We start from the raw sequence: 25,824 nt of genomic DNA on the forward strand, positions 1-25,824 counted from the left end.
AATTTCTTGAGTGTATTAGGGCTAGAGTCCCTGAAACAACACTAATAAGGGACCTCAGTTGTTATCCATCCTGGCTTTCATGGATGTGATCCAAGACATCAAGAGGATGTTAATGGGTGTGATATTGAAACAGAATTATTTAAAGAAATGGAAACTCAAAAATTGTTACTCTGTATTCTCTTTCCTTCTCAGGAGAGGCTGGAGATTCCTCCTATTTGATCTTCTGCCATTTTGCTCAGTTTAACTGGGTTTGCAAGATAATGCCTGTAAAACTATTATGTTCAACTTACCATATACTCATCTCTTTAACAGTAAATCTTTACAGTCTAATACCTACTTCTGGGTTTGTTAAGCACATTAGCATTTCACATCACTAGAACCTCAAACCAGATTTTAAAAGCACAAGACAGGAAATATTCAAAGAGCAATTCTGAAATTTAGAGACACATTGTAAAAATTGGTGACACCAAGGGTATGTCTACACTGCAATCATGCAGTAAGATTGCAGCTCACGGAAACATGCCTGTACTAGCTTTAATCTAGCTAGCTCTGGTACTAGAGCAGTGAAGTTGTGGCAACACAGAGTGGTCTGTATAAGTCCAACCAGATTCCTGGTTAATTACTAGAGTGGCTAGCCTATACTCCCATGGCTTCTCCTCCAGTATTCAAGGTAGCTAGATTTAAGCTAGCTCAGGTAGGTATGTGAGAGCTGTAATCACACCCCATGATTGCAGTGTAGACATATCCCAAATGAGAGAAGCATCCAAATGTGCATCCCCACAAGAAGTGACATCGCTGACACAAGTGAATGGGCACCAATAACAGGCAGTGACACTAAGCTCTAGTGCCCTCAATAGGTAACCACTTTCTGCTGTCATCTCCAAAAAAAAGTTCTGCACTCAGCCAATGACCAGTAGTGAACTCAAGTCTTCCCCGCACAGCACAATCTCACCTCCAAGTCAAGGCAGACTCCCTGGGGATCACTGCTTTACCAGGAAAGAAGTGATGAGGCAGCTTTTGGAACTAATGGGAATGAAGCCATTTCTGAGATGTATGAAATGTTACTTTCACCTAGCTCTGTAAATCATCTTCAAAATTGCTCAGAGATGCACTCATTTCTATCCTGACACACGAGAGAAAAAATGTGCACTTCTGCCCATACAACTAGTAAGCATTTCTCTTGTCTGGGCATCAGCACACAGGTCAGACAGCTCAGGAGATTTCAATGTCCTTGTTACAAAAAACTACTGGACAAATGCAGGGTCTAAGCACGGAGGTCAGTCAAAGGATGCTTACAATGAATGGAGCTCTTCCCATATACTGCCTCTGCCATTCTAAAGAATTCTAAGCCAAACTGTGTAATGCTGGAACCAATGTAATGTGGCTTAACCGCTAGGGTTAAACTGTAGTTATATGATACCTTGGTCCCATTACTGTCCACAGTTCCTCACTGTTTCATCTACACTTAATTATAATAGACCAGTGATTTGTCTAAACTAGGAAAATAAATGGTGTTTGCAAGTGTGTAAAACACCACTATTTTAAAACACAACTATGAAGGTAAGGTAGGCAGTCCAAGTTGTGTTTAAAATTGATAATTCTCAAACAACTTATTTTCCTACTCTCGACAAATTTTAATAGAAGAGGTGGGAGGAGGGAGAATCAGTGTGGATGTGCAGAGGCAATACGTTCCAAGACACTCAGGTCACTGGAGAGTAACCTTTTCTATCACATGGAATTGCCTCTGTACCGTAGGAAACTGGCAGGCAACAGCAATCAGGTAGGAAGGTTAATGAGAGTTTTAACTAACGGTTGAAGGACTGATCTCTGAACATAAGCATCCAGTTTGGGTAAGGGCATTGCAAGTTCTTCAAGGCAGGGACCTAGTGTTCTATTTAATTATTAGGAAAGCACCTAGTCCACTTTGGGTAGTATAAAAAGAATAATTATAACTGTAAATAGGCTCCAAAGTAGAGACAGTACTTCTAAGAAAAATTGTGAATTGAACTCCAAGTTGTGGCCTTATAAGTCATCAATATGCATGTAACATAAAAGACCTAGGAGGAGACTTTCTTTTTAGATTACGGACTGTGCCTCCAAACCATGGGCTCTACCATAAATGATAATAGTAATCTTTCTCCAATGGAGCAGATTCCAATAGACTGGAACTCCTGCCTATAGTAGGTTTGGTACATAGTTATCAAGGTGAGCAGAAATCAATTCCTTAAATGTACCAATAAATCTGAAAGGGCTTGGATCCTTTCCAGATAATAACAAAGCTCTTTGCACATCTCATCTATGCAGTCTAGCTTTCCCAGGCACATTGTGAGACTTTGGGGAAAAAAAGGGAAAGAACAAGGAGTCATAGATACTAAGGTCAGAAGGGACCATTCTGATCATCTAGTCCGACCTGCTGCACAGTGCAGGCCACAGAATCTCACCCACCCACTTCTATGAAAAGCCTCACCCATGTCTGAGCTATTGAAGTCCTTAAATCATGGTTTAAAGACTTCAAGGAGCAGAGAAGCCTCCCTCAAGTCAACCATGCCCCATACTACAGAGGAAGGCGAAAAACCTCCAGGGCCTCTCCAATCTGCCCTGGAGGAAAATTCCTTCCCGATCCCAAATATGGCAATCAGCTAAACCCTGAGCATATGGGCAAGATTCACCAGCCAGATACTACAGAAAATTCTTTTCTGGGTAACTCAGATCCCATCCATCAAATATCCCATCTCAGGGGATTTGGCCTATTTACCCTGAATATTTAAAGATCAATTATTTACCAAAATCCCATTATCCCATCATACCATCTCCTCCATAAACTTATCAAGTAGAATCTTAAAACCAGATAGATCTTTTGCCCCCACTGCTTCCCTTGGAAGGCTATTCCAAAACTTCACTCCTCTGATGGTTAAAAACCTTCGTCTGATTTCAAGTCTAAACTTCCTGGTGGCCAGTTTATACCCATTTGTTCTTGTGTCCACATTGGTGCTGAGCTGAAATAATTCCTCTCCCTCACCTGTATTTATCCCTCTGATATATTTATAGAGAGCAATCATATCTCCCCTCAACCTTCTTTTAGTTAGGCTAAACAAGCCAAGCTCCTTGAGTCTCCTTTCATAAGACAAGTTTTCCATTCCTCGGATCATCCTAATAGCCCTTCTCTGTACCTGCTCCAGTTTGAATTCATCCTTTTTAAACATGGGAGACCAGAACTGCACACAGTATTCTAGGTGAGGTCTCACCAGTGCCTTGTATAACGATACTAAAACCTCCTTATCCCTACTGGAAATGCCTCTCCTGATGCATCCCAAAACCGCATTAGCTTTTTTCACAGCCATATCACATTGGCAGCTCATAGTCATCCTATGATCAACCAATACTCCAAGGTCCTTCTCCTCTTCCGTTACTTCTAATTGATGCGTCCCCAATTTATAACTAAAATTCTTGTTATTAATCCCTAAATGCATAACCTTACACTTCTCACTATTAAATTTCATCCTATTACTATGTCTCCAGTTTACAAGGTCATCCAGATCCTCCTGTATAATATCCCGATCCTTCTCCGAATTGGCAATACCTCCCAGCTTTGTATCATCTGCAAACTTTATTAGCACACTCCCACTTTTTGTGCCAAGGTCAGTAATAAAAAGATTAAATAAGATTGGTCCCAAAACCGATCCCTGAGGAACTCCACTGGTAACCTCCCTCCAACCTGACAGTTTGCCTTTCAGTAGGACCCGTTGCAGTCTCCCCTTTAACCAATTCCTTATCCACCTTTTGATGTTCATATTGATCCCCATCTTCTCCAATTTAACTAATAATTCTCCATGTGGCACAGTATTAAATGCCTTACTGAAATCTAGGTAAATTAGATCCACTGCATTTCCTTTATCTAAAAAATCTGTTACCTTTTCAAAAAAGGAGATTAGGTTGGTTTGGCACGATCTACCTTTTGTAAAACAGTGTTGTATTTTGTCCCATTTACCATTGACTTCAATGTCCTTAACTAATTTCTCCTTCAAAATTTTTTCCAGGACCTTGCATACTACAGATGTCAAACTAACTGGCCTGTAGTTACCTGCATCATTTTTTTTTTTCCTTTCTTAAAAATAGGAACTATATTACCAATTCTCCGATCATTCGGTACTACTCCTGAGTTTACAGATTCATTAAAAATTCTTGCTAATGGGCTTGCAATTTCAGGTGCCAATTCCTTTAATATTCTTGGATGAAGATTATCTGGGCCCCCTGATTTAGTCCCATTAAGCTGTTTCAGTTTTGCTTCTACCTCAGATATGGTAATATCTACCTCTATATCCTCATTCCCATTTGTCATGCTACCATTATCTCCAAGATCCTCTTTAGCCTTATTAAAGACTGGGGCAAAGTATTTGTTTAGATATTGGGCCATGCCTAGATTATCTTTAACCTCCACTCCATCCTCAGTGTTAAGTGGCCCCACTTCTTTCTTAGTTTTCTTCTTATTTATATGGCTATAGAACCTTTTACTATTGGTTTTAATTCCCTTTGCAAGGTCCAACTCTACTCGACTTTTAGCCTGTCTCACTTTATCCCTACATGTTCTGACCTCAATTAGGTAGCTTTCCTTGCTGATCCCTCCCATCTTCCACTCCCTGTATGCTTTCTGCTTCTTCTTAATCACCTCTCTAAGATGCTTGCTCATCCAGCTTGGTCTACAACTCCTTCCTATGAATTTTTTCCCCTTTCTTTGGATACAGGCTTCCAATAGCTTCTGCAGTTTTGATTTAAAGTAATCCCAGGCCTCCTCTACCTTTAGATCCATAAGTTCTTCAGTCCAATCCACTTCCCTAACTAATTTCCTTAATTTTTGAAAGTCAGCCCTTTTGAAATCAAAAAACCTAGTTGCAGATTTATTTTTGTTAATCCTTCCATTTAGTTTGAACTGAATTAGCTCATGATCACTTGAGTCAAGATTTGTCCCCTACAACCATTTCTTCTATGAGGTCCTCGCTACTCACCAAAATTAAATCTAAAATGGCATCCCCTCTAGTCGGTTCAGCAACTACTTGATGAAGGAATCCATCAGCTATCGCATCTAGGAAAATCTGAGCCCTATTATTATTACTAGCACTGGTCCTCCAGTCTATATCTGGGAAGTTAAAGTCTCCCATGATCACGCAGTTTCCATTAGTATTTACTTTATCAAAAACATTAAAAAGGGCTTTATCCATATCCAAATTAGATCCCGGAGGTCTATAGCACACCCCAAGCACTATCTTAGGAGAAGCTTTATTAGTTTTCTTCCCCAATGTAATTTTTGCCCAGATGGACTCTGTCTTATCCATTGCATCGCTTCTTATTTCTTTACATTCTACCTCATCATTGATATACAATGCTACTCCACCACCTTTACTTTGCTTCTGTCTTTCCTAAAGAGCACACACCCTTCAATACCTGTAGTCCAGTCATGACTACTATTCCACCATGTTTCTGTTATCCCTATAATATCTGGTTTCACTTCCTGCACCAGTAGCTCTAGTTCCTCCATTTTGTTACCTAGGCTCCTCGCATTGGTGTATAAACATCTTAATTTTTGCTGTTTGGCCTCGCTCACATTTTGTACCCTATTAGGCACAGTCATTCTACAGCCAGCATAACCTATTAGACTAGTATCCACACTGCCCTCGCTCCTTATATACATTCTCCTACCCACGGCTGTATCCTTTCTTACTTTGTCTTCTTCCCTCTCACTGCTAAAACCTGGCATGGAGATTTTCTGGACATCTCCCATCCATCTCCCCCTAATTCCTAGTTTAAAGCTCTCTTTATCAGTTGTGCCAGTCTCGATCCTAGAAATCTATTTCCTTCCCTACTCAGATGAAGTCCATCCCGAGAGAACTGTCCTCTGTCCGTGAATACCTCCCAGCGGCCATACATCCCAAAGCCCTCCTTATAGCACCACTGCCTAAGCCATCTGTTGACAGTCATAATCTTGTCACACCTTTGTTGCCCTTCTCTAGGAATAGGAAGGATCCCTCTAAAGATCACCTGAGCCTCAATTTCCTTAAGCGTCTTCCCCAGCCTAGCATAGTCTCCCTTAATACTTTCCAGCGAGAATCTAGCCGTATCATTTGTTCCCACATGAAGGATAATTAGGGGATTCTTTCCCGCTCCCTTAAGGATCCTTTTCAACCTCAGGTCTACATCCCGTATCTTAGCACCCAGAAGACAGCACACCCTTCTATTCTCAGGATCAGCTCTAGTTACAGGCCTGTCTATTCTTCTCAATAAAGAGTCCCCGATCACATGACCTGCCTTTTCCTGGTGATGGTGCTATTCTCCAGTCTCCCCTGTTCCCTCTGGCTGCAAGTTCTTTCCATTCCTATTTTCCCTTACAATCTTCAACCCATCCTGTATCCTCCTGGGGCTCATATTTGGTGTAGTCTCCCTTGACTCTTCCGCTTTTCCTATAGAACTAGCCTCTCTTCTCTTCTTCCTTACCCTTCCACCTTCAACAAGTACCTGCTGAGCCCCTTCATTTTCCAACTCTGCAAACCTATTCCTAAACTCTTTCTCCTTCACTAGCCTGTCTTTTCCTCTGCCTGGTTCTTTTAGTCACATGTTTCCACTGACCACTTTCCTCACCCAGTCTCCCCTCAAAATTCCCCAGCCCTGCTTCCATCCGTGAGTCTGAGCTTTTCCCTTCAGATACCTCATATCTTTGCTCCATCATCTGCTCAAACCCCTTCCTAAACTCAACGAGACTTTCCATCTGCATCTCCAAACCTCTGATCTTTTCCTCCATCAGACAGCATTTCATGCAGAAAAAACTCTTACTGGTTCCCCCCTCCAGGATCATGTACATACCACAGCTTCCACATCCAGTCATCCTCAATGTGTCTTCCACTACAGGAGTCACTCCCACAGCTGCCTCTGTATCTGTCATCGCCTTCCCACCTAAATCCTGTTAATCTTCTCCTCCAACAGAACTCCCACTCAAACTCCCCTGTTTAGAGCTCTGTTTGTGTCCTGATTCTGCAATCAGATCAGTGAAGACAGACCTCAGCTAAAGTAAATGGAACTCCTCACAGCACGTGGTCTGCTCAAACAGAGTCAGCTGAAGGACTGGGATATAGGTTTGGTTCAGGTGAAATTCAGACATTGTCATGAGAAGAAACTTCAGAGGGACACACTGCATTATCTTAACTTTGTGAAATACTCCATCAGGAGAATCTGCTACCAAAGCTTGGGTTTTACTCATTGTCCTACCTAAACAGATAACTCCCAGGAAGACAATTTTAATGGAAAAATGATTTTAAAATGCTTTTAAAAGGTTAAATTTGCAAAATGAAGCATAAGTCAGGAAATGCCAGGGTGTATGTTGCACACATAACTAACTCTTCTCCACTTGTGTACATATTATACCACCATCTTTAATTATATTATCTTGAGATAGTGCCAGCATATCGGAATACCATAACCTGGCCAACCTTTCGGAACTTCCAGTTCCACAGAAGCTCGGTCCTGTTTTATTTTCCATAAGACATAAGATATCAATGGGAAAGGGAGAAAAATGTACACAGAAGCTCCAGACTCCAGTGAAGGAGAACTTTTTCTCTCCAAATGAGCTGGATCTCCTCAAAACAAAATTTTGAGCACTTGGCATTGCCTCAGAAAGAAAATAAATCTTTTGGGTTACACCACTTGGGGAAAAATGTGTCATAACACAGCATTGGTGTTTGATTTTATCTTGGCAGTTCTAGCTGTCCATATAGAATTCAGCTGGCCTAACATGTGAAGAGCAAAAGGAGCCTTCCGGCTACACTATTTCAACAGATCACTACAGAGGAGAAAAGAATGAACTTCCTTTTTGATGGTTTAGACCAATGATACTCAGACCTCAGTGGTTCAGGAGTCAAATTACTGATGAACATTACCCAGAAGAGCCACAGTAGTGTGAATTCATTGTTTCATTTACCATAGTTCTAAATATTAAACAATATGACAGGGAAAACACACACACAAATACAAATGACTGATCAAGTATTATTTTATCAACTACCACTAGTTAAGTAAAAACAACTTGATTAACCAACCTAAGTTATTAACCAATTAAATCACACAGTGTTTTAATATCATGTACTGCAGAGAGACACATTAAAGAGCCACTTGTAGCTCTTGAGCCTCAGTCTTGAGTATCACTGGTTTAGACATTCATTATAGCCATGTTGCCTTTTAGCATTTCTTTTTAAGAGAATATGACAACAGCAGCAATAAAGGCTCTGAAATAGACCAAAAGATTTTTCCCTTTTTTTGTGATAGATCTAGCAGCTTCCTTTCACACATCTGTGTACCCTTAAATACAGAAGGCAAAGTGGGCATGTCCTCCTCTAATACAGTAGAACCTCAGCATTACGTACACTTCAGGAATGGAGGTTGTTCATAACTCTGAAATGTTCGTAACTCTGAACAAAATGCTATGGTTGTTCTTTCAAAAGTTTACAACTGAACACTGACAATATAGCTTTGAAACTTTACTATGCAAAAGAAAAATGCTGCTTTTAACCATCTTAATTTAAATGAAACAAGCACAAACAATTTCCTTACACTGTCAAATCTTATTATTTAACTTTCCCCCTTTTTTTTTTAGTAGTTTACATTTAACACACTACTGTACTGTATTTGCTTTTCTTCTTGTCTCTGCTGCTGCCTGATTGTGTACTTCCGGTTCTAAATGAAGTGTGTGGTTGACCCATTAGTTCATAACTCTGGTGTTCATAACTCTGTACTCCCATTTCATTCTCACTCTGAGACTAACGGCTGCACAACGCGAGTATCCTCAAGGGGAATGACTCTCTCAAAGGTGTTTTGAGCTCCTAATGTGCAGATTCACAAAATGAATTATTCTCACATGAAATACAGAACCTGAAGCCTGTGCATTTCTCCAAATCCACCTGAACTGGATTCCACGCTAATCCTATTAAAACTAATCTTAAATCCTTATTTAAATAACTACCTAAGAATAAACTGTAATATTATTGGAAGTCACCAGGCGGCACTATTAGAGATACTCTAACAACATCTTTTTAATTGAATGAATAGTAAGGTAGGGCTTGTCTACATGGGAGATTTTTCCAGTTATACCAGCATACCACTATACTTATACCAATTTAATGTCTTTATCAGGAGACTCTTATTTGGGAAGAAAAGTGGCTCCTTTTGGTTGATGGGGGAGGCTTACTTTAAGTCACTTCCAAATTACATGTGCTAAACCAGAAAAAGGCATTCTTGTACTGAACTAAGAGCATCCCCACTGGGAGATCTACCAATGCAACTACATTGGTTTAAATTCATACCCTACTTTATATTGGTATAACTTTCCTGTGTAGACAACCCCTTAGAGCTTCAGAGAAATACTGTGTTAGCTGCGATGTAGTTCTTTTTATACAGAAGTAAAGCTGTTTATTGCTTCAACTTCTTGGACTGGAAAAATTTCTTCAGTTCAGAGCAGCTGTAAAATGGTTACGAACCTGTTCGGTAACTGTTGTTCTTAGAGCTATGTTGCACATGTCCATTCCACTCCTGGTGTCAGTACGCCCAGTTGTCGGAAACTTTTTCCCTCAGCTGGACCCATTGGTTGGCTCAAGTTCCCACTGTGTGCAGGGATAAAGGGCAGAACTCCCCCAAGCTCCTTCAGGTCCTTCTTGCCGCAACTCCAAAGTAGAGGGGTAGAAGGATGGGTCATGGAATAGACTTGTACAACACCTCTTGAAGAACAACAGTTATGGAACAGGTTAGTAACCTTTTTTTCTTCATGTGATTGCACATGCACATTCCTCCTGTGGTAACTCACAAGCTATAGGAACAGGAGGTGAAATCAGTCTATTTCAATAAAGACTGGAGAACAACTCATCCAAATCTAATGTCATCTTTGGAGTCCTGAGCCACAGCATAGTGGAAGGCAAATGGGTGGAACTAGCACTACACTACCACCCTACAACTGTGTGCAAAATGGAACTTGTGCCAAAAAAGTTGTCAAGGCCAATTGTGACCTTGTTGAATGAGTTCTGACTCTGTCAGGTGGAACAACATTAGCCAAGTCATAGCCCAGGCATATACAGGATATGATCCAGGGAGAAATTCTCTGGGTGGAGACTGATTGATCTCTTATTCTGTACACTACCACTATTAACACCTAGGAGGCTTTACGAAAGTGTGTGTCCAGGTAAAACGCTAAGGGTCTCCTTACATCTAAGGTATGCAAATGCTGTTCCTCCCTGCTCATATGTGGTTTTGGGTTAAAATGGGCAAATAACTTAGTTGGTTGATGTGGGAAGAAGAAACCACCTTTGGGATGAACTTCGGATAAGGACGCAGGTAAACCTTGTCCTTCAAAAGATCATATATGGAAGCCCTGACATTAATGCCCACAGCTCCCCTACTTTTCTGGCTGAGGTAACCTCCACCTATAATGGCAACTTCATTGACAGAAGCAGCAGAGAGCAGGGAGCCAACAGCTCAAACAGGGAACCGATAAGTCTTGACAACACTGAGTTTAGCTCCCACAAGGGAACTAGGTTTTGTGCCTGAGGGCATAATTTGAGGAAGCCTTTTAAAAACCGTACGGACATGTCACTTGAGAAAACAGAGCAATTGTCCACTTTAGGATAGAACATGGAAACAGTTGCCAGATATTAACTGAATTAACCACCAAATCTTGGTGTTTCCAGTATAAGTAGTACTCTAGTATATGTAGAACTGAAGAATTGGTCAGTGACACTCAAAACTGGCGAGACCAGACAGAAAAATGCTTCAATTTAGAGAGGTAAGTAGCTCTTATAGAAGGCTTTCTACTATTTAGCAGGATCTCTAGAATGTCTTTCTCTAGCATCTAACCATGGAGCATCCATGCAGTTAGGTGATAGGCAACCATAATCCTGAGAGATTAGGTTCAAGTGTAATGGAATTAAATTGGAGGTTTCACTGACCCAGTGCCAGGAGAGCACAGAACCAGAGCTGACGGGCCCATACTAGGGCTACAAGTATGATAAGATAACTATTATCTTTAGTAATACCCTGTGAATGAACAGGACTGGTGGAAACACACAGAGATGTCTGCCTGATATCAGTAAAAAGGTATCTGTTATGGAACCAGAGCTGTGACTCTCTAAGAAACAGAGCTGCTAGCACTCGATGGACTTTGTCACAAATAGATCTATGTGGGGAAACCTCCACTGCTGGAAGATGCATCGGGCCACATCTGGGGGAAGAAACCAATCGTTGTGACTTGTAAACAATCCACTCAAGTGGTCTGCTAGGTCATTCTGTCCTCCTGGCAGGTAAGATGCTTCTAGATCTATCAAATTGGCAATACAGAGCTCCCAGAATAGAGTCACTTCTTAACAGAGTGGAGAAGAGCAGGCTACCTCAGATTATGAGGTAGAACATTGCTGCTGTGTTGTCTGTGAGGACTAACAGGCCGCTTCCCTGGATCTGCCACAGAAATGCTTGGCATGCCAAACTGACCACTTTCAGTTCTCTGACAGTGATGTGGAAAGCTAAGTCCTCTGAGGACCAAAAACTCTGTGTCTGTAGAGAACCCAGGTGAGCTCCCCATCCCAGAGCAGAAGAATCTGTCACTAGCATGAGAGTCAGTTGTGGGCAGGCAAACAGAATACTGACACATACATTGGCTGGATTTGTCTAGGGAGGTTAGGACATGGGAATGTCACCACTACATCTAACTGATGGTACCTTGGTGAGTAGACTGATAGCAGCAGCCCTACAGAGTTCTGAGATGCAGGCTGGCATATTGAACTATGTATGTGCAAGAGGCCATGTGACCCAAAAAACTCGCACAGTTTTGTGCCATTGTACCAGGTAAGCCTTCAAACCAATAACAATTGATCAAATTGCCTGTAACCTGGAGTCCAGAAGAAAGGCCCTGGCTTGAGATAAGTCCAGTAGGGGCTACCCTATAAGCTCTATCCTCTGGACCAAGGAGAGGAGAAATTTTTCTCTGTTGATTAACAGTCCCAGAGCATTGAATGTTGACTGCGTCAGGGCAACACTGTTCTGTATTTGCAATTTGGACCAACCCCTGAACAGCCAGTCATCCACATAGGGATAAACCAGAACTCCTGATCTTCAGAGGAATTTAGCTACTACTACCATGACTATTGTAAAGACCTGGGAGCTGCTGAGAGGCCCAAGGCTGTACAGTGAACTGGTAATCATTTTACCGGAAACCAAAGGTACTTCCTGTGAGCCTGGTCTTCACATGGAAGTAGACATCTTTTCAGTCAAGGGCAGCATACTAGTCCCCAGCATCCAGGGAAGGAACAACAGAAGCTAGGGTGACCATGCAAAACTCTTTAAAAAAAAACAAAAAAACAAAAACGATGAGTCCTTGTGGCACCTTAGAAACTAACAAATTTATTTGGGCAGTCTCTTAGGTGCCACAAGGACTCCTCATTGTCTTTGCTGATACAGGCTACCACTCTGAAACCTATCTTTTTAAAGGATTTGTTGTATTCAGACAAGTCTAAAACTGGCCACCCCCACCCCTCTTCACTTTTTGGGATTAGGAAATATCAGGAATAAAACCCCTTCCCTCTGAGACCATTTGGAACCTCCTCTATCGCTCCCAAGCAAATGAGTGGTTGTACTTCCTGGATAAGGAGTCTGTTGTGAGAGTGGTCCCTGAAGAGGGAGGAGGAGGAAGGGGTAAAAGCAAACTTGAGAGTATATCCCACTTCCACAATGCTCAAGACCAATTGGTCTGAAGTAACACGGGACCAAGCACTGTGGAAGAGGGACAGATGTTTTACAAAGGTGAGGGAGTTTGGGTCTGAAAAGATGGAGACTGGTAAGATGACCTTGACTGACCCATAAAAATGATGGCTTTGCACTTCCTAGATGTCTTGAAGAGTGTGGAAGTGGAGCTGAACTTTTCGGAGGGGGAGGCATAAGTCTATAACCCCAGAAACAATTTTTTTTGACAAGCTCTGTTGAGGAGTGGAATATCAGTGTATTTGCTGGGGCTGATAGTGCTTCCCGACCAGGCGAGGACCGACCTAAAGACTTCAAGATAGCTCTAGAGTCTTAAATCCATAGAGCTTGCTGTCCATCTGGACTGAGAACAGAGAAGGACCCTCAAATGGCAAGTCCAGGATGATGTACGCATTGCAACGGTGGAAGCCACGGTTCTAGCTGCTGAGTCTGCTGCATCCAGCTCCGCCTGCAGCAAAGTTCTTGTGACTAGTCTGCCCTCATTGACCAGGGCAGAACAAGCGTTCTCAAGGAGTAATTCTCTAAACTTTTCCATGGAGCACCACAAATTAAAATCATACTGCCCCAACAGAGCCTGTTGGTTAGCAATATGCAGTTGCAAATATGCGGTCAAATAACTCTTTGTGATGAATAAGTCTAGTCTCTTAACATCTTTTGATTTGGGGTGGCAGCCCAGTGCCCTCTCTCATTAGCTGCTGTGGATCACTGTGCCACTTCTGGCACTGGGCTTGACGGTGCTCCTTGCAGCTCTGGAGCTAACTTAGACACCAGTTTGGAGGAAGAGTGCTTAGGTTTTAAGTGCACTCTACTGAACTCCTTCTTGCTCCTCTTACCAGACTTAAGGGGATGGAGACCTTCCCCTGGCCAGGGCTTCTCTAGAAGTTTTGTATTTCTTTCATGGTACAGGTGAAAGAGAAGAGAGCCTGGATTCCGTGAAAGCTGCAGGCATGCTTCTCACTGAATCTGCAGCACTCAGCATTGAGTCAGACCAGGATGGCTCCAACGGTGGCCTGAACTCCACCTCCCTCAGCAGGAATGTCAGCCTAACCTCCCTATCCTTCTTTGTCTTAGCTTTGAACCCCCTGCAAATCTGGCACTGGTCCTTTATGTGTTCTTCCCCCCAAGCACTTCAGGCAGCTATTGTGCAGGGCACTCACTGAGAGACTTTTTTTTTTTTTTTAACAGCACAACTAAAACTTACTAACTACACCGAAGACTAGATTACCTACACACACCACAACCTATGTACAACGGCTGAGAGAAAGACCTGTTCTGGTATTGAACAGAGTTCCAACGATCATCGTGGGAGGCAAGAAGGAACTGAGGGTGCCCTTTATACCTCTGTGCAGTGGCACACAGCAGCAAGGGGAGCTCCAGCTACCCAGCAGGTATCGCTGAGGGAAAAGGTTTCTGATGACTTTGCGCAGGGCACACCAACACCAAGAGTGCAAAGCACACGCACAATGACTCTAAGAACTACTGCAGGTTATAAGTAGGCGAGCAAACACACATTACATAAACTAACCTCTTAACTGGAAATTTAAGCTAAATAAACAGCACAGTCAAAGTGAGGGAACTGGTTCTGACACTACACTGACAATGAAAATAGATAAACCAGGGAATGTTGTACAAGGGGGACCTTTATAACTACAGCTGAAATATATTGGTGCACACCTCACAATACTTAGGTTGCTTTTGCAATGGTTCTTGGTCTGCAAAATATAGCATGTGACAGGTAAAGTCAATATCAGCAGAGGCAATTTCAGAAGGGAAAGCTATACATGTCCTTTAATCTCTAGAGATCCGGGTTCAAATTTGACTTTGGTTCTAAACTTCAGACCATCAATCTTGTTTCACTCTATACCCATAAAACAAACAAATCAAACTCAGCCTGGTAGTCTACTAAGGAGAGGCTCAGGAGCAGAATACCAGAAGTGCTGCATGTTAAGAATTAGGTGAATTTGTTTAGTTGTGTGGAAAGGATTCAGAAATAGATTGCAGAGATGATGTTTGGCAAGAATGAAAAGGTTTACCCTGAAAGAAGAAAGTCAGACTTGATAAATGAATGGTGACAGCAGCAAATCATGCTTTAATGCAGGGTGTTACCCCAGGGACTACTTTTCTTGGGGGGACGAGGGGGGAATACACTAGTTATTGCTGTGGATGTTCTGCACACGTTCTTGCGTTTTTCTCGGACATAGGGTGTGCCAGTGTAGATTAGAGAAGCTTCATGCAGACTGTGCAGTTAGTTTGCCAACCCCCCAAAAGTAGTCTTCAGGTCAGTTTCTGCCTCATACTAAGAAAAAGGGGAAAGAGCAGATGAAAACAGCTAGAAAAAGGCAGCGAGACCTACAATTAAATGCAGCATGTGTGTTTGGAGAGGGTGTGTGATTATGGAAGAAGGGGATTGCTCTCACCCTGAGGCAGACAGGTGCAGGGATACACTATCAGCAAACCAAGAAACTGAAATATTTTCATTTTCACAAAACCCCATGAAATAGGGCACAAAATGGCATAACATTCCTCTATTGACTCGAGGCTGGTGGGCAAACACACAGGCCAGAGAAGGTAGAATAAAGCTCCCAACAACTGTTCAGTCCAAGACCCTTCCCGCAGGGCTAGCTTTATTTTCAAGTAACAGTTTTAAAACAAGAGCAAATAAAATCAAAACACTGGATGTTAACCACCCAACATTTTCCCAGCTTCCACAAGCTGGGAAGTGAGAGGACCACACTCTACCCCTTTAGCAGCCTCCTTGGCTACTATGAAGAGACACATTACAGCTTCCCTGACCCTGAGTCTCCCTAATCTGCTGTCCCTGCGCCAGAGGCAGAAAGCATTAGGCCTGGTCTAGACTATAAAGTTAGGTCGGGGTTCTCAAACTGTGGGTAGGGACCCCTCAAGGGGTTGCAAGGTTATTACATGGGGGGGTTGTGAGCTGTCAGCCTCCACCTGAAACCCCGCTTTGCATTCAACATTTATAATGGTGTTAAATATATTAAAAAGTGTTTTTAATTTATAAGGGGAGTCACACTCAGAGGCTTGTTATGTGAAAACGGTCACCAGTACAAAAGTTTGAGAACCTCTGAGTTAGATCAACCTAAGTGAACATGTATCAACCTGGCTGTGATGCATCTACACTAAAATTTGTCTCCCACTGACATGAGTATTGTTTAGGAATTGTGGAAAATTGATAAGGGAAACAAAAGAACACAAGGAGATCTCTATGGCCAGCAGAGTTAAAGACAATAAGGAGTTTTTAAAATATATCAGGAACAAAAAGAATCCTGACAATGGTATTGATCCATTACTAGATGGGAATGGTAGAGTTATCAATAATAATGAAGAAAAGGCAAAAAAATGTTCAATAAATATTTCTGTTCTGTATTTGGGAAAAAACAGAATATAGGCTCGTCTTATGTAATGATAACACTTTCCATTCCACTGGTATCTCTGGAAAGTGTTATACAGAAGCTACTAAGTTAGATATTTTTAAATCAACAGGTCACTAAGTCTTGGAGCACTGGGGTAGTTTCAGAAGACTGGAAGAAGCTAATGTTGTACCAATATTGAAAAAGGGTAAACAGGATGTCCTGGGTAATTATAGGCCTGTCAGCCTGACATCAATCCAGTGTAAGATAATAGAGTAGATGATATGGGACTCTATTAATAAAGAATTAAAGGAGGGTAATGTGATTAATGTAAATTAACATTGGTTTATGGAAAACAGATCCTGTCAAACTAACCTGATGCTTTTTTTGATTAAATTACAAAATTTGATTGATAAAGATAATAGTGTTGATGTAACAGTTAGACTTCTGTAAGGCATTTGACTTGGTACCACACATCATTTTGACTAAAACAATATAAAATAAACATGGCACACATTAAATGAATTAAAAACTGCCTCAAATGTAACTGTAAACAGGGAAGAATCATTGAACGGATGTGTTTTCAGAGGTGTCCTGCTGGGATCAGTTCTTGGTCCTACACTATTTAATATTTTATTAGTGACCTAGAGGAAAATACAAAATCATCACTGATAAAGTTTGCAGATGACCCAAATTGGGGGAGTAGTAAGTAATGAAGAGGACAGCTCACTGATTCACAGCAATCTGGATCACTTGGTAAACTGGGCACAAGCAAACAATGTGTGTTTTAATACATTTAAATGTAAATGTATACATCTAGGAACAAAGAATGCAGGTCATACTTACAAGATGAAGGACTATCTTGGGAAGCAGTGATTCTGAAAAAGATTTGGGGGTCATGCTGGATAATCAGCTGAACATGAGTTCCCAGTGTGATGCTGTGGCCAAAAAGAGCTAATGCAATCCTGGGCCGCATAATCAGTGGAATCTCAAGTGGGAATAGGGAGATTATTTTACCTCTATATTTGACGCAGATGTGACTGCTGATGGAATACTGTGTCCAGTTCTGGTGCCCACAATTCAGGAAGGATGTTGATAAATTGGAGAGGGTTTGGAGAAGAGACATGAGAATGATTAAAGGATTAGAAAACATGCCTTGTAGGGAAAGATTTAAGGATCTCAATCTACTTAGTTTAAGAAAGATTAAGGGGTGACTTGATTACAGTCTATATGTATCTACATGGGGAACAAATATTTAATAATGGTCACTTCAGTCTAGTGGAGAAAGGTACAACACAATCCAAACACTAACAGAGAGAGTAATTGATGATTTGGACAATTTAACAAGGGTCGTGATGGATTCTCCATCACTGATCATTTTTAAATCAAGATTGGATGTTTTTCTAAAAGACATGGTCTAGGAATTATTTTGGGAACATCCTGTGGCCTGTGTTACACAGAAGATCAGACTACATGATCACAATGGCCCCTTCTGGTCTTGGAATCTATGAAGTGCTCAGTTATGACGAGACAACACCACCACCTGCTTGAGCAACACAGAGCCATGGCTGACCTACTTAGGTTGACGCAGTGCAAGCGTCACCATTGTATTACCTGTGCCTCACTAATCTATTAGAACTCTTTGAGGGAGTCAACAAGTATGTGGACAAGGGGAATCCAGTGGATATAGTGTACTTGAACTTTTAGAAAGCCTTTGACAAGGTTCCTCACCAAAGGCTCTTAAAGTAAACTGTCATGGTACAAGAGGGAAGGTCTCTCATGGATCAGTAACTGGTTAAACGACAGGAGACAAAGGGTAGGAATAAATGGTCAGTTTTCACAGCGGAGAGAGGTAAATAGCGGTGTCCCCCAGGGGTCTGCACTGGGAGTAGTGTTGTTCAGCATATTCATAAATGATCTGGAAAAAGGGGTAAACAGTGAGGCGGCAAAGTCTGCAGAAGATGCTAAATTATCCAAAATAGTTAAGTCCAAAGTTGACTGTGAAAGGTTGCAAAGATTCCACAAAGCTGGGTGACTGGGCTACAAAATGGCAGATGAAATTCAGTTCATAAATGCAAAGTAATGCACATTGGTAAACATAATCCCAACTATACATATAAAATGATGGGGTCTAAATTAGCTATCATCACTCAAGGAAGAACTTGGAGTCATCATGGAGAGTTCTTTGAAAATATCTGCTCATCGTGCGCCAGCAGTGAAAAAAGTTAACAGCATGTTAGGAACCCTTAGGAAAGGGATAGAAAAGAAAACAAAGTATCATAATACCACTATATAAATCCATGGTATGCCCACACTTTGAACACTGTGTGCAGTTTGATTTTCCCCCACCCCACCCATCTCAAAAAAAGACTAGCATTGGAAAAAGTACAGAGAAAGGCAACAAAAATTATTAGGGATATGGAATAGCTTCCATATGAGGAGAGATTGAAAAGACTGGGATTTTTCAGCTTGGAAAAGAGACGACTAAGTGGGGTTATGATAGAGGTCTATAAAATCATGATTAGTGTAGAGAAAGTGAATAGAGAAATGTTATTTATTGCTTCACAGAACACTGGAACCAGAGGTCACGCAATGAATTAAGAGGCAGCAAGTTTAAAGCAAACATAAGGAAGTACTTCACAGTGCATAGTCATCCTCTGGAACTCATTGCCAGGGGATGCTGTGAAGGCCAAAAGGTATAAATGAGTTAAAAAAATAATTAAATACATTCACGGAGGATAGGTCCATCAATGGCTAATAGCCAAGATAGTCAGGGACACCACCACATGCTCTGAGTGTCTCCAAACCTCTGACTGGCAGACGCTGGAACTGGACAACAAGGGATGGATCACTTGATAATTGCCCTGTTTTGCTCATTTCTTCTGAAGCATCTGGCACTGGTCACTGGTGGAAGACAGGACTGGGCTGGAATATTGGTCTTACCCAGTATGGCCGTTCTTGTGTGTCAACCCTAACAGTCCTCCAATAGCTGTCCCACAATGCCCCTGTCCCCACAACTGAAGCCTCTCTGGTCACAATTCTGACCTCGGCTACCCAGAGGTCACAGAGACTTGGAAGCCTGTCCCCCCTTTAAAACCACCTGTGTGTTTTTATGTGCCTTTTCCTGATTGTCCATCTTGGCAAGCACATCTCCCAGCTTACCTTTGTTGCATACATCTGTCCATGCTCGTTCCACATGCACAGAGCACAACTAGACATGCTCCTGCCTGAAGCAGGCAAGAAATCTTGGATCTCCTTGGCCTGTGCAAAGAAGAGGCTGTGCAAGCACAGCTAAGGAACACCTATACAAAAATATTGACATCTATGTGCAAATTGCACAGGCGATGCTGAAACTGGGACACAACCGGGATGAGCGGCAGCGCCACATGAAAGCAAAGGGACTTTTCCGGGGATAACAGCAAGCAAGGGAGGGCAACAAGAAATCTGGTGCTGCTGTGAAGACCTGCTGCTTTTACCACAAAGCGTATGCCATATTGGCAGTCACCTCGCCAACACCCTGCATTTGACTGTGGACACTTTGCAGGAGCCACTCCTGTCATGATCAGGCGTAGAGGGGGGAGCCATATTGCAGGGGACTCAGACCATGCCATGAACCAGGAGCTGTTTGAAACTCCACTGTAGTCTACCCAGTCCCACTGGGCAAGCGCAGGTGATGAAAGGGAAAGGAGCTCAGGTAAGTCTGTATGCACATCATTTTTTTCCTTTTTGTTTCCTGAAACCTCATCTCTCTCCTCTCTTTTGCCTTTCTTCCCCGGTGAAAAATGGCACCCGTCCCATCTGCATGTATAGAGAACAAAGGCATTGACTTCCAATTGCTTACTTTACTAGTATAATGTTTGAAAAAATCAAATGTTTGAGAATAAATTTTTAAAAAAGTAGTATGACAGTTTGATTACACAAACCACACCAAGATCAGAGTCCTGTGCTTGAGTAGAGGTAGAACAAACAGGGGTAGAGTTGGAATCCACTTTAAATTCTTTGATTTGTTACACTGGCAGTGGGGCACTTGTGGAGTACTTTGCTTATCTTAATAGGGATGTCCCTTTTATCCTACCGAGAGATATCTATGAAACTTTCATGGAGATCCTCTGCAATCCTGTCCCAACATTTCAAGGAAAGGCAACCTTGTTTCTTTCCTGACGATAGGAGACTTTCCCACGCCACTCTACTGCAGTGCTGCCAGAGGAACTGAATGCAAACATGCTAGCAGCACACAGCCTTAGGAGGCTTTTGGACACCAGTAGCAGCTGGAGTCTCAGTGACTGTCACGCTCAGGAGTGAGGCATCAGCCAAGATCACCACTGCCTGAGAAATACTGCCAATATTAACTGCATTTGCCCTATACCCAAACCCTGGGGTACCCAACATTTAAAGCATCCACTCTGCAGAACAATCCCCTTCTTTCCTGCTAGAGCAGACATACTATGGTTTGACCTGCAAAGTAGTGCTGTAGCGAGGTTTTCCAAAGCAAAAGCGTCAATTAGCATTTCTCATGGTATTTATGGGAATAATGTTTAAAGGGAGTTGAGACTTATCGTTCCTTTTCTGTTATGACTGTAAATCTAATGACGTATCTGTCTTTTTAATCACCAGCCTCTGGGATGGTGGCCTTGAGAGGTGGCCCCTTCACGCCTGCTGAACATCTGACCATGATCAGAAGAAAGAAGCAGACTAGGGAGGATATGTTCTGTGAGAGCCTTGAATCCATTATAGCCCCGGACTGTGAACACAGAGGGGCCATATGACCTCGACCCTAGAGAAGGATCAGCAATGGAGGGAGTGATTGATGCAAGAGAGGAAAAAGAACTTAGAGACTCGTCAGAAAGTGTGCAAGGACATCATCAGTTTGCTCAGGCAACAAACTCAGATATTGCAGAGGATTACTGACCTACATGCCTAAAGACCCCAGACTCATCTACCTTTCCAATCTTTGAAAAACAGCTACACATCCACCCACGTGAAAACCACAGGATCTGACACAATACTCTGTATTCAAGTTTTACATACATGAACCCAAATATTCACTGTTTATTTCCATTTTCACTTGGTATTTTAAAGTATGGTTCACCCTGTTACAGTGTTGCGAAACAACTTTTACATTGTTTGTTTGCACTTTAATTTTGTTCCTTGCTGCACACAATGAAGTTCTATTTTTGGAAACTCAAAAACACTTTACACCAAGCATTACAGAATTCATAGCAAGAGGCAATAACCCATCCATATTTGATCTCCATACACACCACAGACATTATTTAATAAAAGCATCAGACATTATTGTGACCGACTGTTAAAATGGACTTTTAAGGCCTCCTTAAGCCATATAGCTCCATGGTTGGCTCTTCTAATAGCCCTTGTATCTGGCTGTTGAAAATTAGCAGACAGCTGGTCCACCTCACCCTTCCTCCCTGCCGGTAGTTTTTCCCCCTTTGCCTCACATATTATACAGTATATGACATGCACTTATAATAATGGGGATGTTTGCCTCCCTGAGATTCAAGTTAGCAAGCAAACAGTGTCAGTGTCCCTTCAATCTACCAAAAGCACATTCAACTTCTGCACCTGCTGGACCAGTAGTCAAATTTTTATTTGGTGCTGTCGCGATGGCCAACATACAGCTTCATGAGCCAGGGAGCAAGAGATAGGCTGGGTCACTCAGAATCACTACTGGCATTCAACATCACCGATGGTAATGCACCAGTTGGGGAAGAATACCCGATTGCAGCTTTTTGAACAATCCTGTGCTCTTAAAGATGCGAGCATCATGCACCTTCCCTGTCGAGCCCACACTGACAAAGGTAAAGCATCCCTGATGATTCACGAGTGCTCACGTAACCATGGAAAAGTAGCCCTTTCTGTAGGTGTACTCACTGGCAAGGTGGGCTAGTGCCTCAATAGAGATGCCATCTATCGCTCCACCGCAATTCGGGAAACCCATTGCTACAAATCCATCCACTATTTCCTGCACATTACTGAGAGAGACAGTCTTTTGTAGCAGGAGACTCTTAATGGTCTTACACACTTGGATGACAATGCCCACCACTGTGGCTTTTCCAACTCCACATTGACTGCCCACTGACGGACAGCAATCCCCCCAACATTGCAAGCTTTCAGAGCATGACTGCCACTCACTTCTCCACTATCAAAAAAGCTCTGATTTCGGTACACTGGAGGTCTGGGGTGAGCTTGGGCACAAAATCCAGGAATGTGGCTTTTTGCATCCGAAAGTTCTGCAGCCACTGCTCATGATGTCAGACTGTATTAGGATGCAATCCCACCAATCAGTGCTGGTCTCTCAGGTCCAGAAGAGGCAATCTACCAAGTGGAGCAGCTCCGTGAATGCTAACAGCAACCTGGCTTTTTTGTTTTGGTTTTTTTTCCCCCATTGCATCCATCAGCATCCAGTTATTGTGCTTGAACATCTCCACCACTTCCATATCATACTCCTGGTTGTAGTAGTACTCATTCAAGTCCTGCAAATACAGGAGAATCGTGCATCCTCTATTAGCAATGCTCTTAAGAACTATGTTGAGCTGTGCAGAGTAGGGTCCATGCTTCTATCAGAGAGATAGCAGAGGACAAAAAGCAGTGTGTGGGACTGTGGGAGTTTTAAAAAACAGCACAAAATTTATGGAGTGGGGAAAGAATTATGGGATGGAGACAGTGGCATAGCAGGAACTTGACCCCTAGCTCCTAGAAAACCCTGGGTGATAACAGAATCACTGGTATCCCACAAAAGTGCAAATGTCCTACAAGGCACCGACTCATCCGGCAGCGAGGGGCACACTGGGCTACCTACCTGTGCTGCACCACATTTTAAAACGATGCAAGCACCCAAGTGTGCACATGCCCAAGTTATATACAAAAGTCAGCGGCTGTGCACGGACATAACTTTCATCGACTGAACTTCGATACAGCCTTATACCTGGTTTTCTCTAGGTCACATACTGATGTGCTCTGTGACTACGGATGTGTCTTCACTGCAGAGTTAGCTTGAGTTACCTCCTCTCATAGATTCATAAATTCCAAGGCCAAAAGGGACTCTTGTGATCATCTAGCCTGACCTCCTGTATAATGCAGGCCAAAGAACTTCCCCAAAACAATTCCTAGAACATACCTCTTCAGTTAGCCTGGCTCAAGTTAATAGTGGCCACACTGCAAAACAATACTTGAGCTGTAGACTGACTGTATTAGCAGTACAGAGTAGCTGTGTTCCCACTGCGTTAGCAGCTTGAGATGCAGCATTCAAGCTTCGACCCACACCCCTGATAGACCAGCAAGCTGGAGTTTAAAGCACCACCTAACTCAAACTAGAAATGTATGTGTGTGGGGATGAGAGTCAGGTATGGGACAACACTTGAGTCATACCTCAAGCTAACACTGCAGTGAAGCAAACCCTATAGCTCCCCATTTTAAAGAGCCTAACTTGCACACGTTGTGATGCCTCCGCATTACACCACTTCCAGGAAGCTCATTTGAGCCTTGAGAATTTAAATTGCTAGATGTTTATTAATTTCTTCAGCAGACAGACCTGGCTGTATTGTTCTCACATACCAATTACCCAAGTCCTAGGTACAGATTTGACAATAAGACCTTCTGCTGGGGATGAGAGAAGTGGCAGACCGAGAAACCCCCTGTAAAGTGTACCTCTGGAAGTGACACACTGCCAAAGGGATATATTGGGGGGAGAGGAAGAGAAGAGGGGTTGCCACCAGACTGCCCCTAACTAGCTGCAATGAAACTGAAGTTCTCAGAAGTGCAGTTCACATCAAGATGAAAGCAGAGAGAATGAAAACTAAAATGGAAAGGGAGCTTTCTGCAAAGACTGCGACTCACCCATCCTCGTTAGTACTAAGAGACCATTCTAATGGTGGCCTTGCAAACCCAGTTGTCACATTTCAGTAGTTCTCCAAGTACTTTTAAGCCCCCAGTCAGTCCCCAGACCAAAGATCTCAGGGGGATGGGGCACTCCTAAATCTCACCAGGCGATACTTCCAATGTTAGAACTTACAGTATGAAGATCAGATGGTTTGGGAGGGTTGTAGACAGGGTCAAGACAAAGGAACAAAAAGGGGAACATCCAGGTCTATAATTAAAAATAGTTGAGTGGTTAATGTTTAGAAATAATGCACAGAGTTAATGAGCTGCACTTGGCAGAAGGGGAAGCATAGGCAGAGAAGTCACAGATGGAAGGAAAGATTCTCTCCTGCACCCAGGGGAAGGCAGAAAGGGAACTTCTAGCTTGGTCAATCTGTTTTATTCATGGTTCTGGGCAGGGAGGGAAGGCACAAATCAAGAGAGAAGGGTAGAGCTTTCTTCTTGCATTCAAGGGGTGGGGCAAGGATTATTGGATGAAAGGGATGGAGTGTCTCTAATGTATCTTGCGGTGTGATATGGGGGAAGGGGAGGATTTCTGCTACATATGGAAATTAAGAAAAAGGAAAATAATAAGAGAACACACCAGTAGCATGGGTTGTTTGAAGCATGCAGCCTGCCACTCCTCCTAGATTATGAGAAAGAATCCTGCCCTATCAACAGGGAGGGCTTGTTGGGAACCAGCCATCCTTCAACCCTTGACCCTCACTTGGAAGAATGAGGGGTCCCCATATCAGCCACTCAGCAGCATAGAGCTCCCTGCATTGGCACCAGTCGCCTGCCCAATTCAGACCTGTAATCTCCCCCGACTTTGATTTAATGTAGCAATTACTGGTAATGTGGTTTGAAGGAGATAAATGCCTGGTACGGGGCTGGCTGGCGCTGACGCTCATGATGCAAGAACAGTTTTAATTAAAATCCCCTTTATGATAAAGGAACTGCTTGACTGGATGTTTCTGTGCAGCCCTGATACAGAGTTTCCTCCAAAGCGGATTAGAAATCAAAGTTTCCCCCTTCTCACTACTGGCAATACACAAAAAATATGGAACACAGTCACCATGTCACCCCTCAGTGTGATTTCTTTAACCCTACAACTGCTGGGATCATGTCAGCATTTGCTTAAAATGATCACCTTTTATCACAGCTTTAAACCCTTCCTCCCAAAAAACTAAGTATCAGGGACTCTTTAATTAGGAGACAAGGAGGCAGCCAGAAAACCCATCCTCCATGAGCCAAAAGGATTTTCCCTTTATTTGGTTTAAAATGGAATTATGCTGGCTTCCTGTGTTGCAGGCTGTCATTGCAGACTGTATTTTGGCGAGGAAGGTATATCAAGACTGAGGTGTACTGGCAAAATTCTGGGAGATGGGGGCCTGGTTGTTGGACTGAAATAGCAGGAGAGTCTGTTTGTCAGGATGGAGGAGCACTGACAAAAGAGAAAGAAGTGGGAGGGGAAAGATTGGACTAGCAGGGCTCCAGCCAGATGAAGGAGTTGGATTTGGAACAGCTACCAGAGTCCCTGTACAGACCTGTTCTAGGAAAAAAAAAAATCTGTCAGTTCTTCATGAAATTAGAACAAAGGGGGATTTTCTGGTTTGCTTTTTTCTTTACAGTATAAAATATACTAAAAATGAATACATTAAACCCAGCTAGTTTCTATTATTGCAAGTGCTAAGAGCAGATTGTCACAGAGAGAAACTCGCCTTGTGCATTATACAGAAAAGGCAGCACAGGGGTATGCAGCCTGCAGACTGTGCAACTTGAAGATAAAGAGCCTTAAATC

At 42.6% G+C, this 25,824-nt stretch overlaps 1 protein-coding gene across 15 annotated transcripts in view; it reads right to left on the reverse strand.

The window, feature by feature from the left end:
* Positions 1-25,824, reverse strand: part of RBFOX2 (RNA binding fox-1 homolog 2) — a 257,417-nt gene that overhangs the window by 131,811 nt on the left and 99,782 nt on the right. The gene's annotated exons all lie outside the window — the stretch shown is intronic.

Source organism: Dermochelys coriacea, chromosome 1 (assembly GCF_009764565.3).
Source record: "Dermochelys coriacea isolate rDerCor1 chromosome 1, rDerCor1.pri.v4, whole genome shotgun sequence".
Classification (NCBI taxonomy): Eukaryota; Metazoa; Chordata; order Testudines; family Dermochelyidae; genus Dermochelys; species Dermochelys coriacea.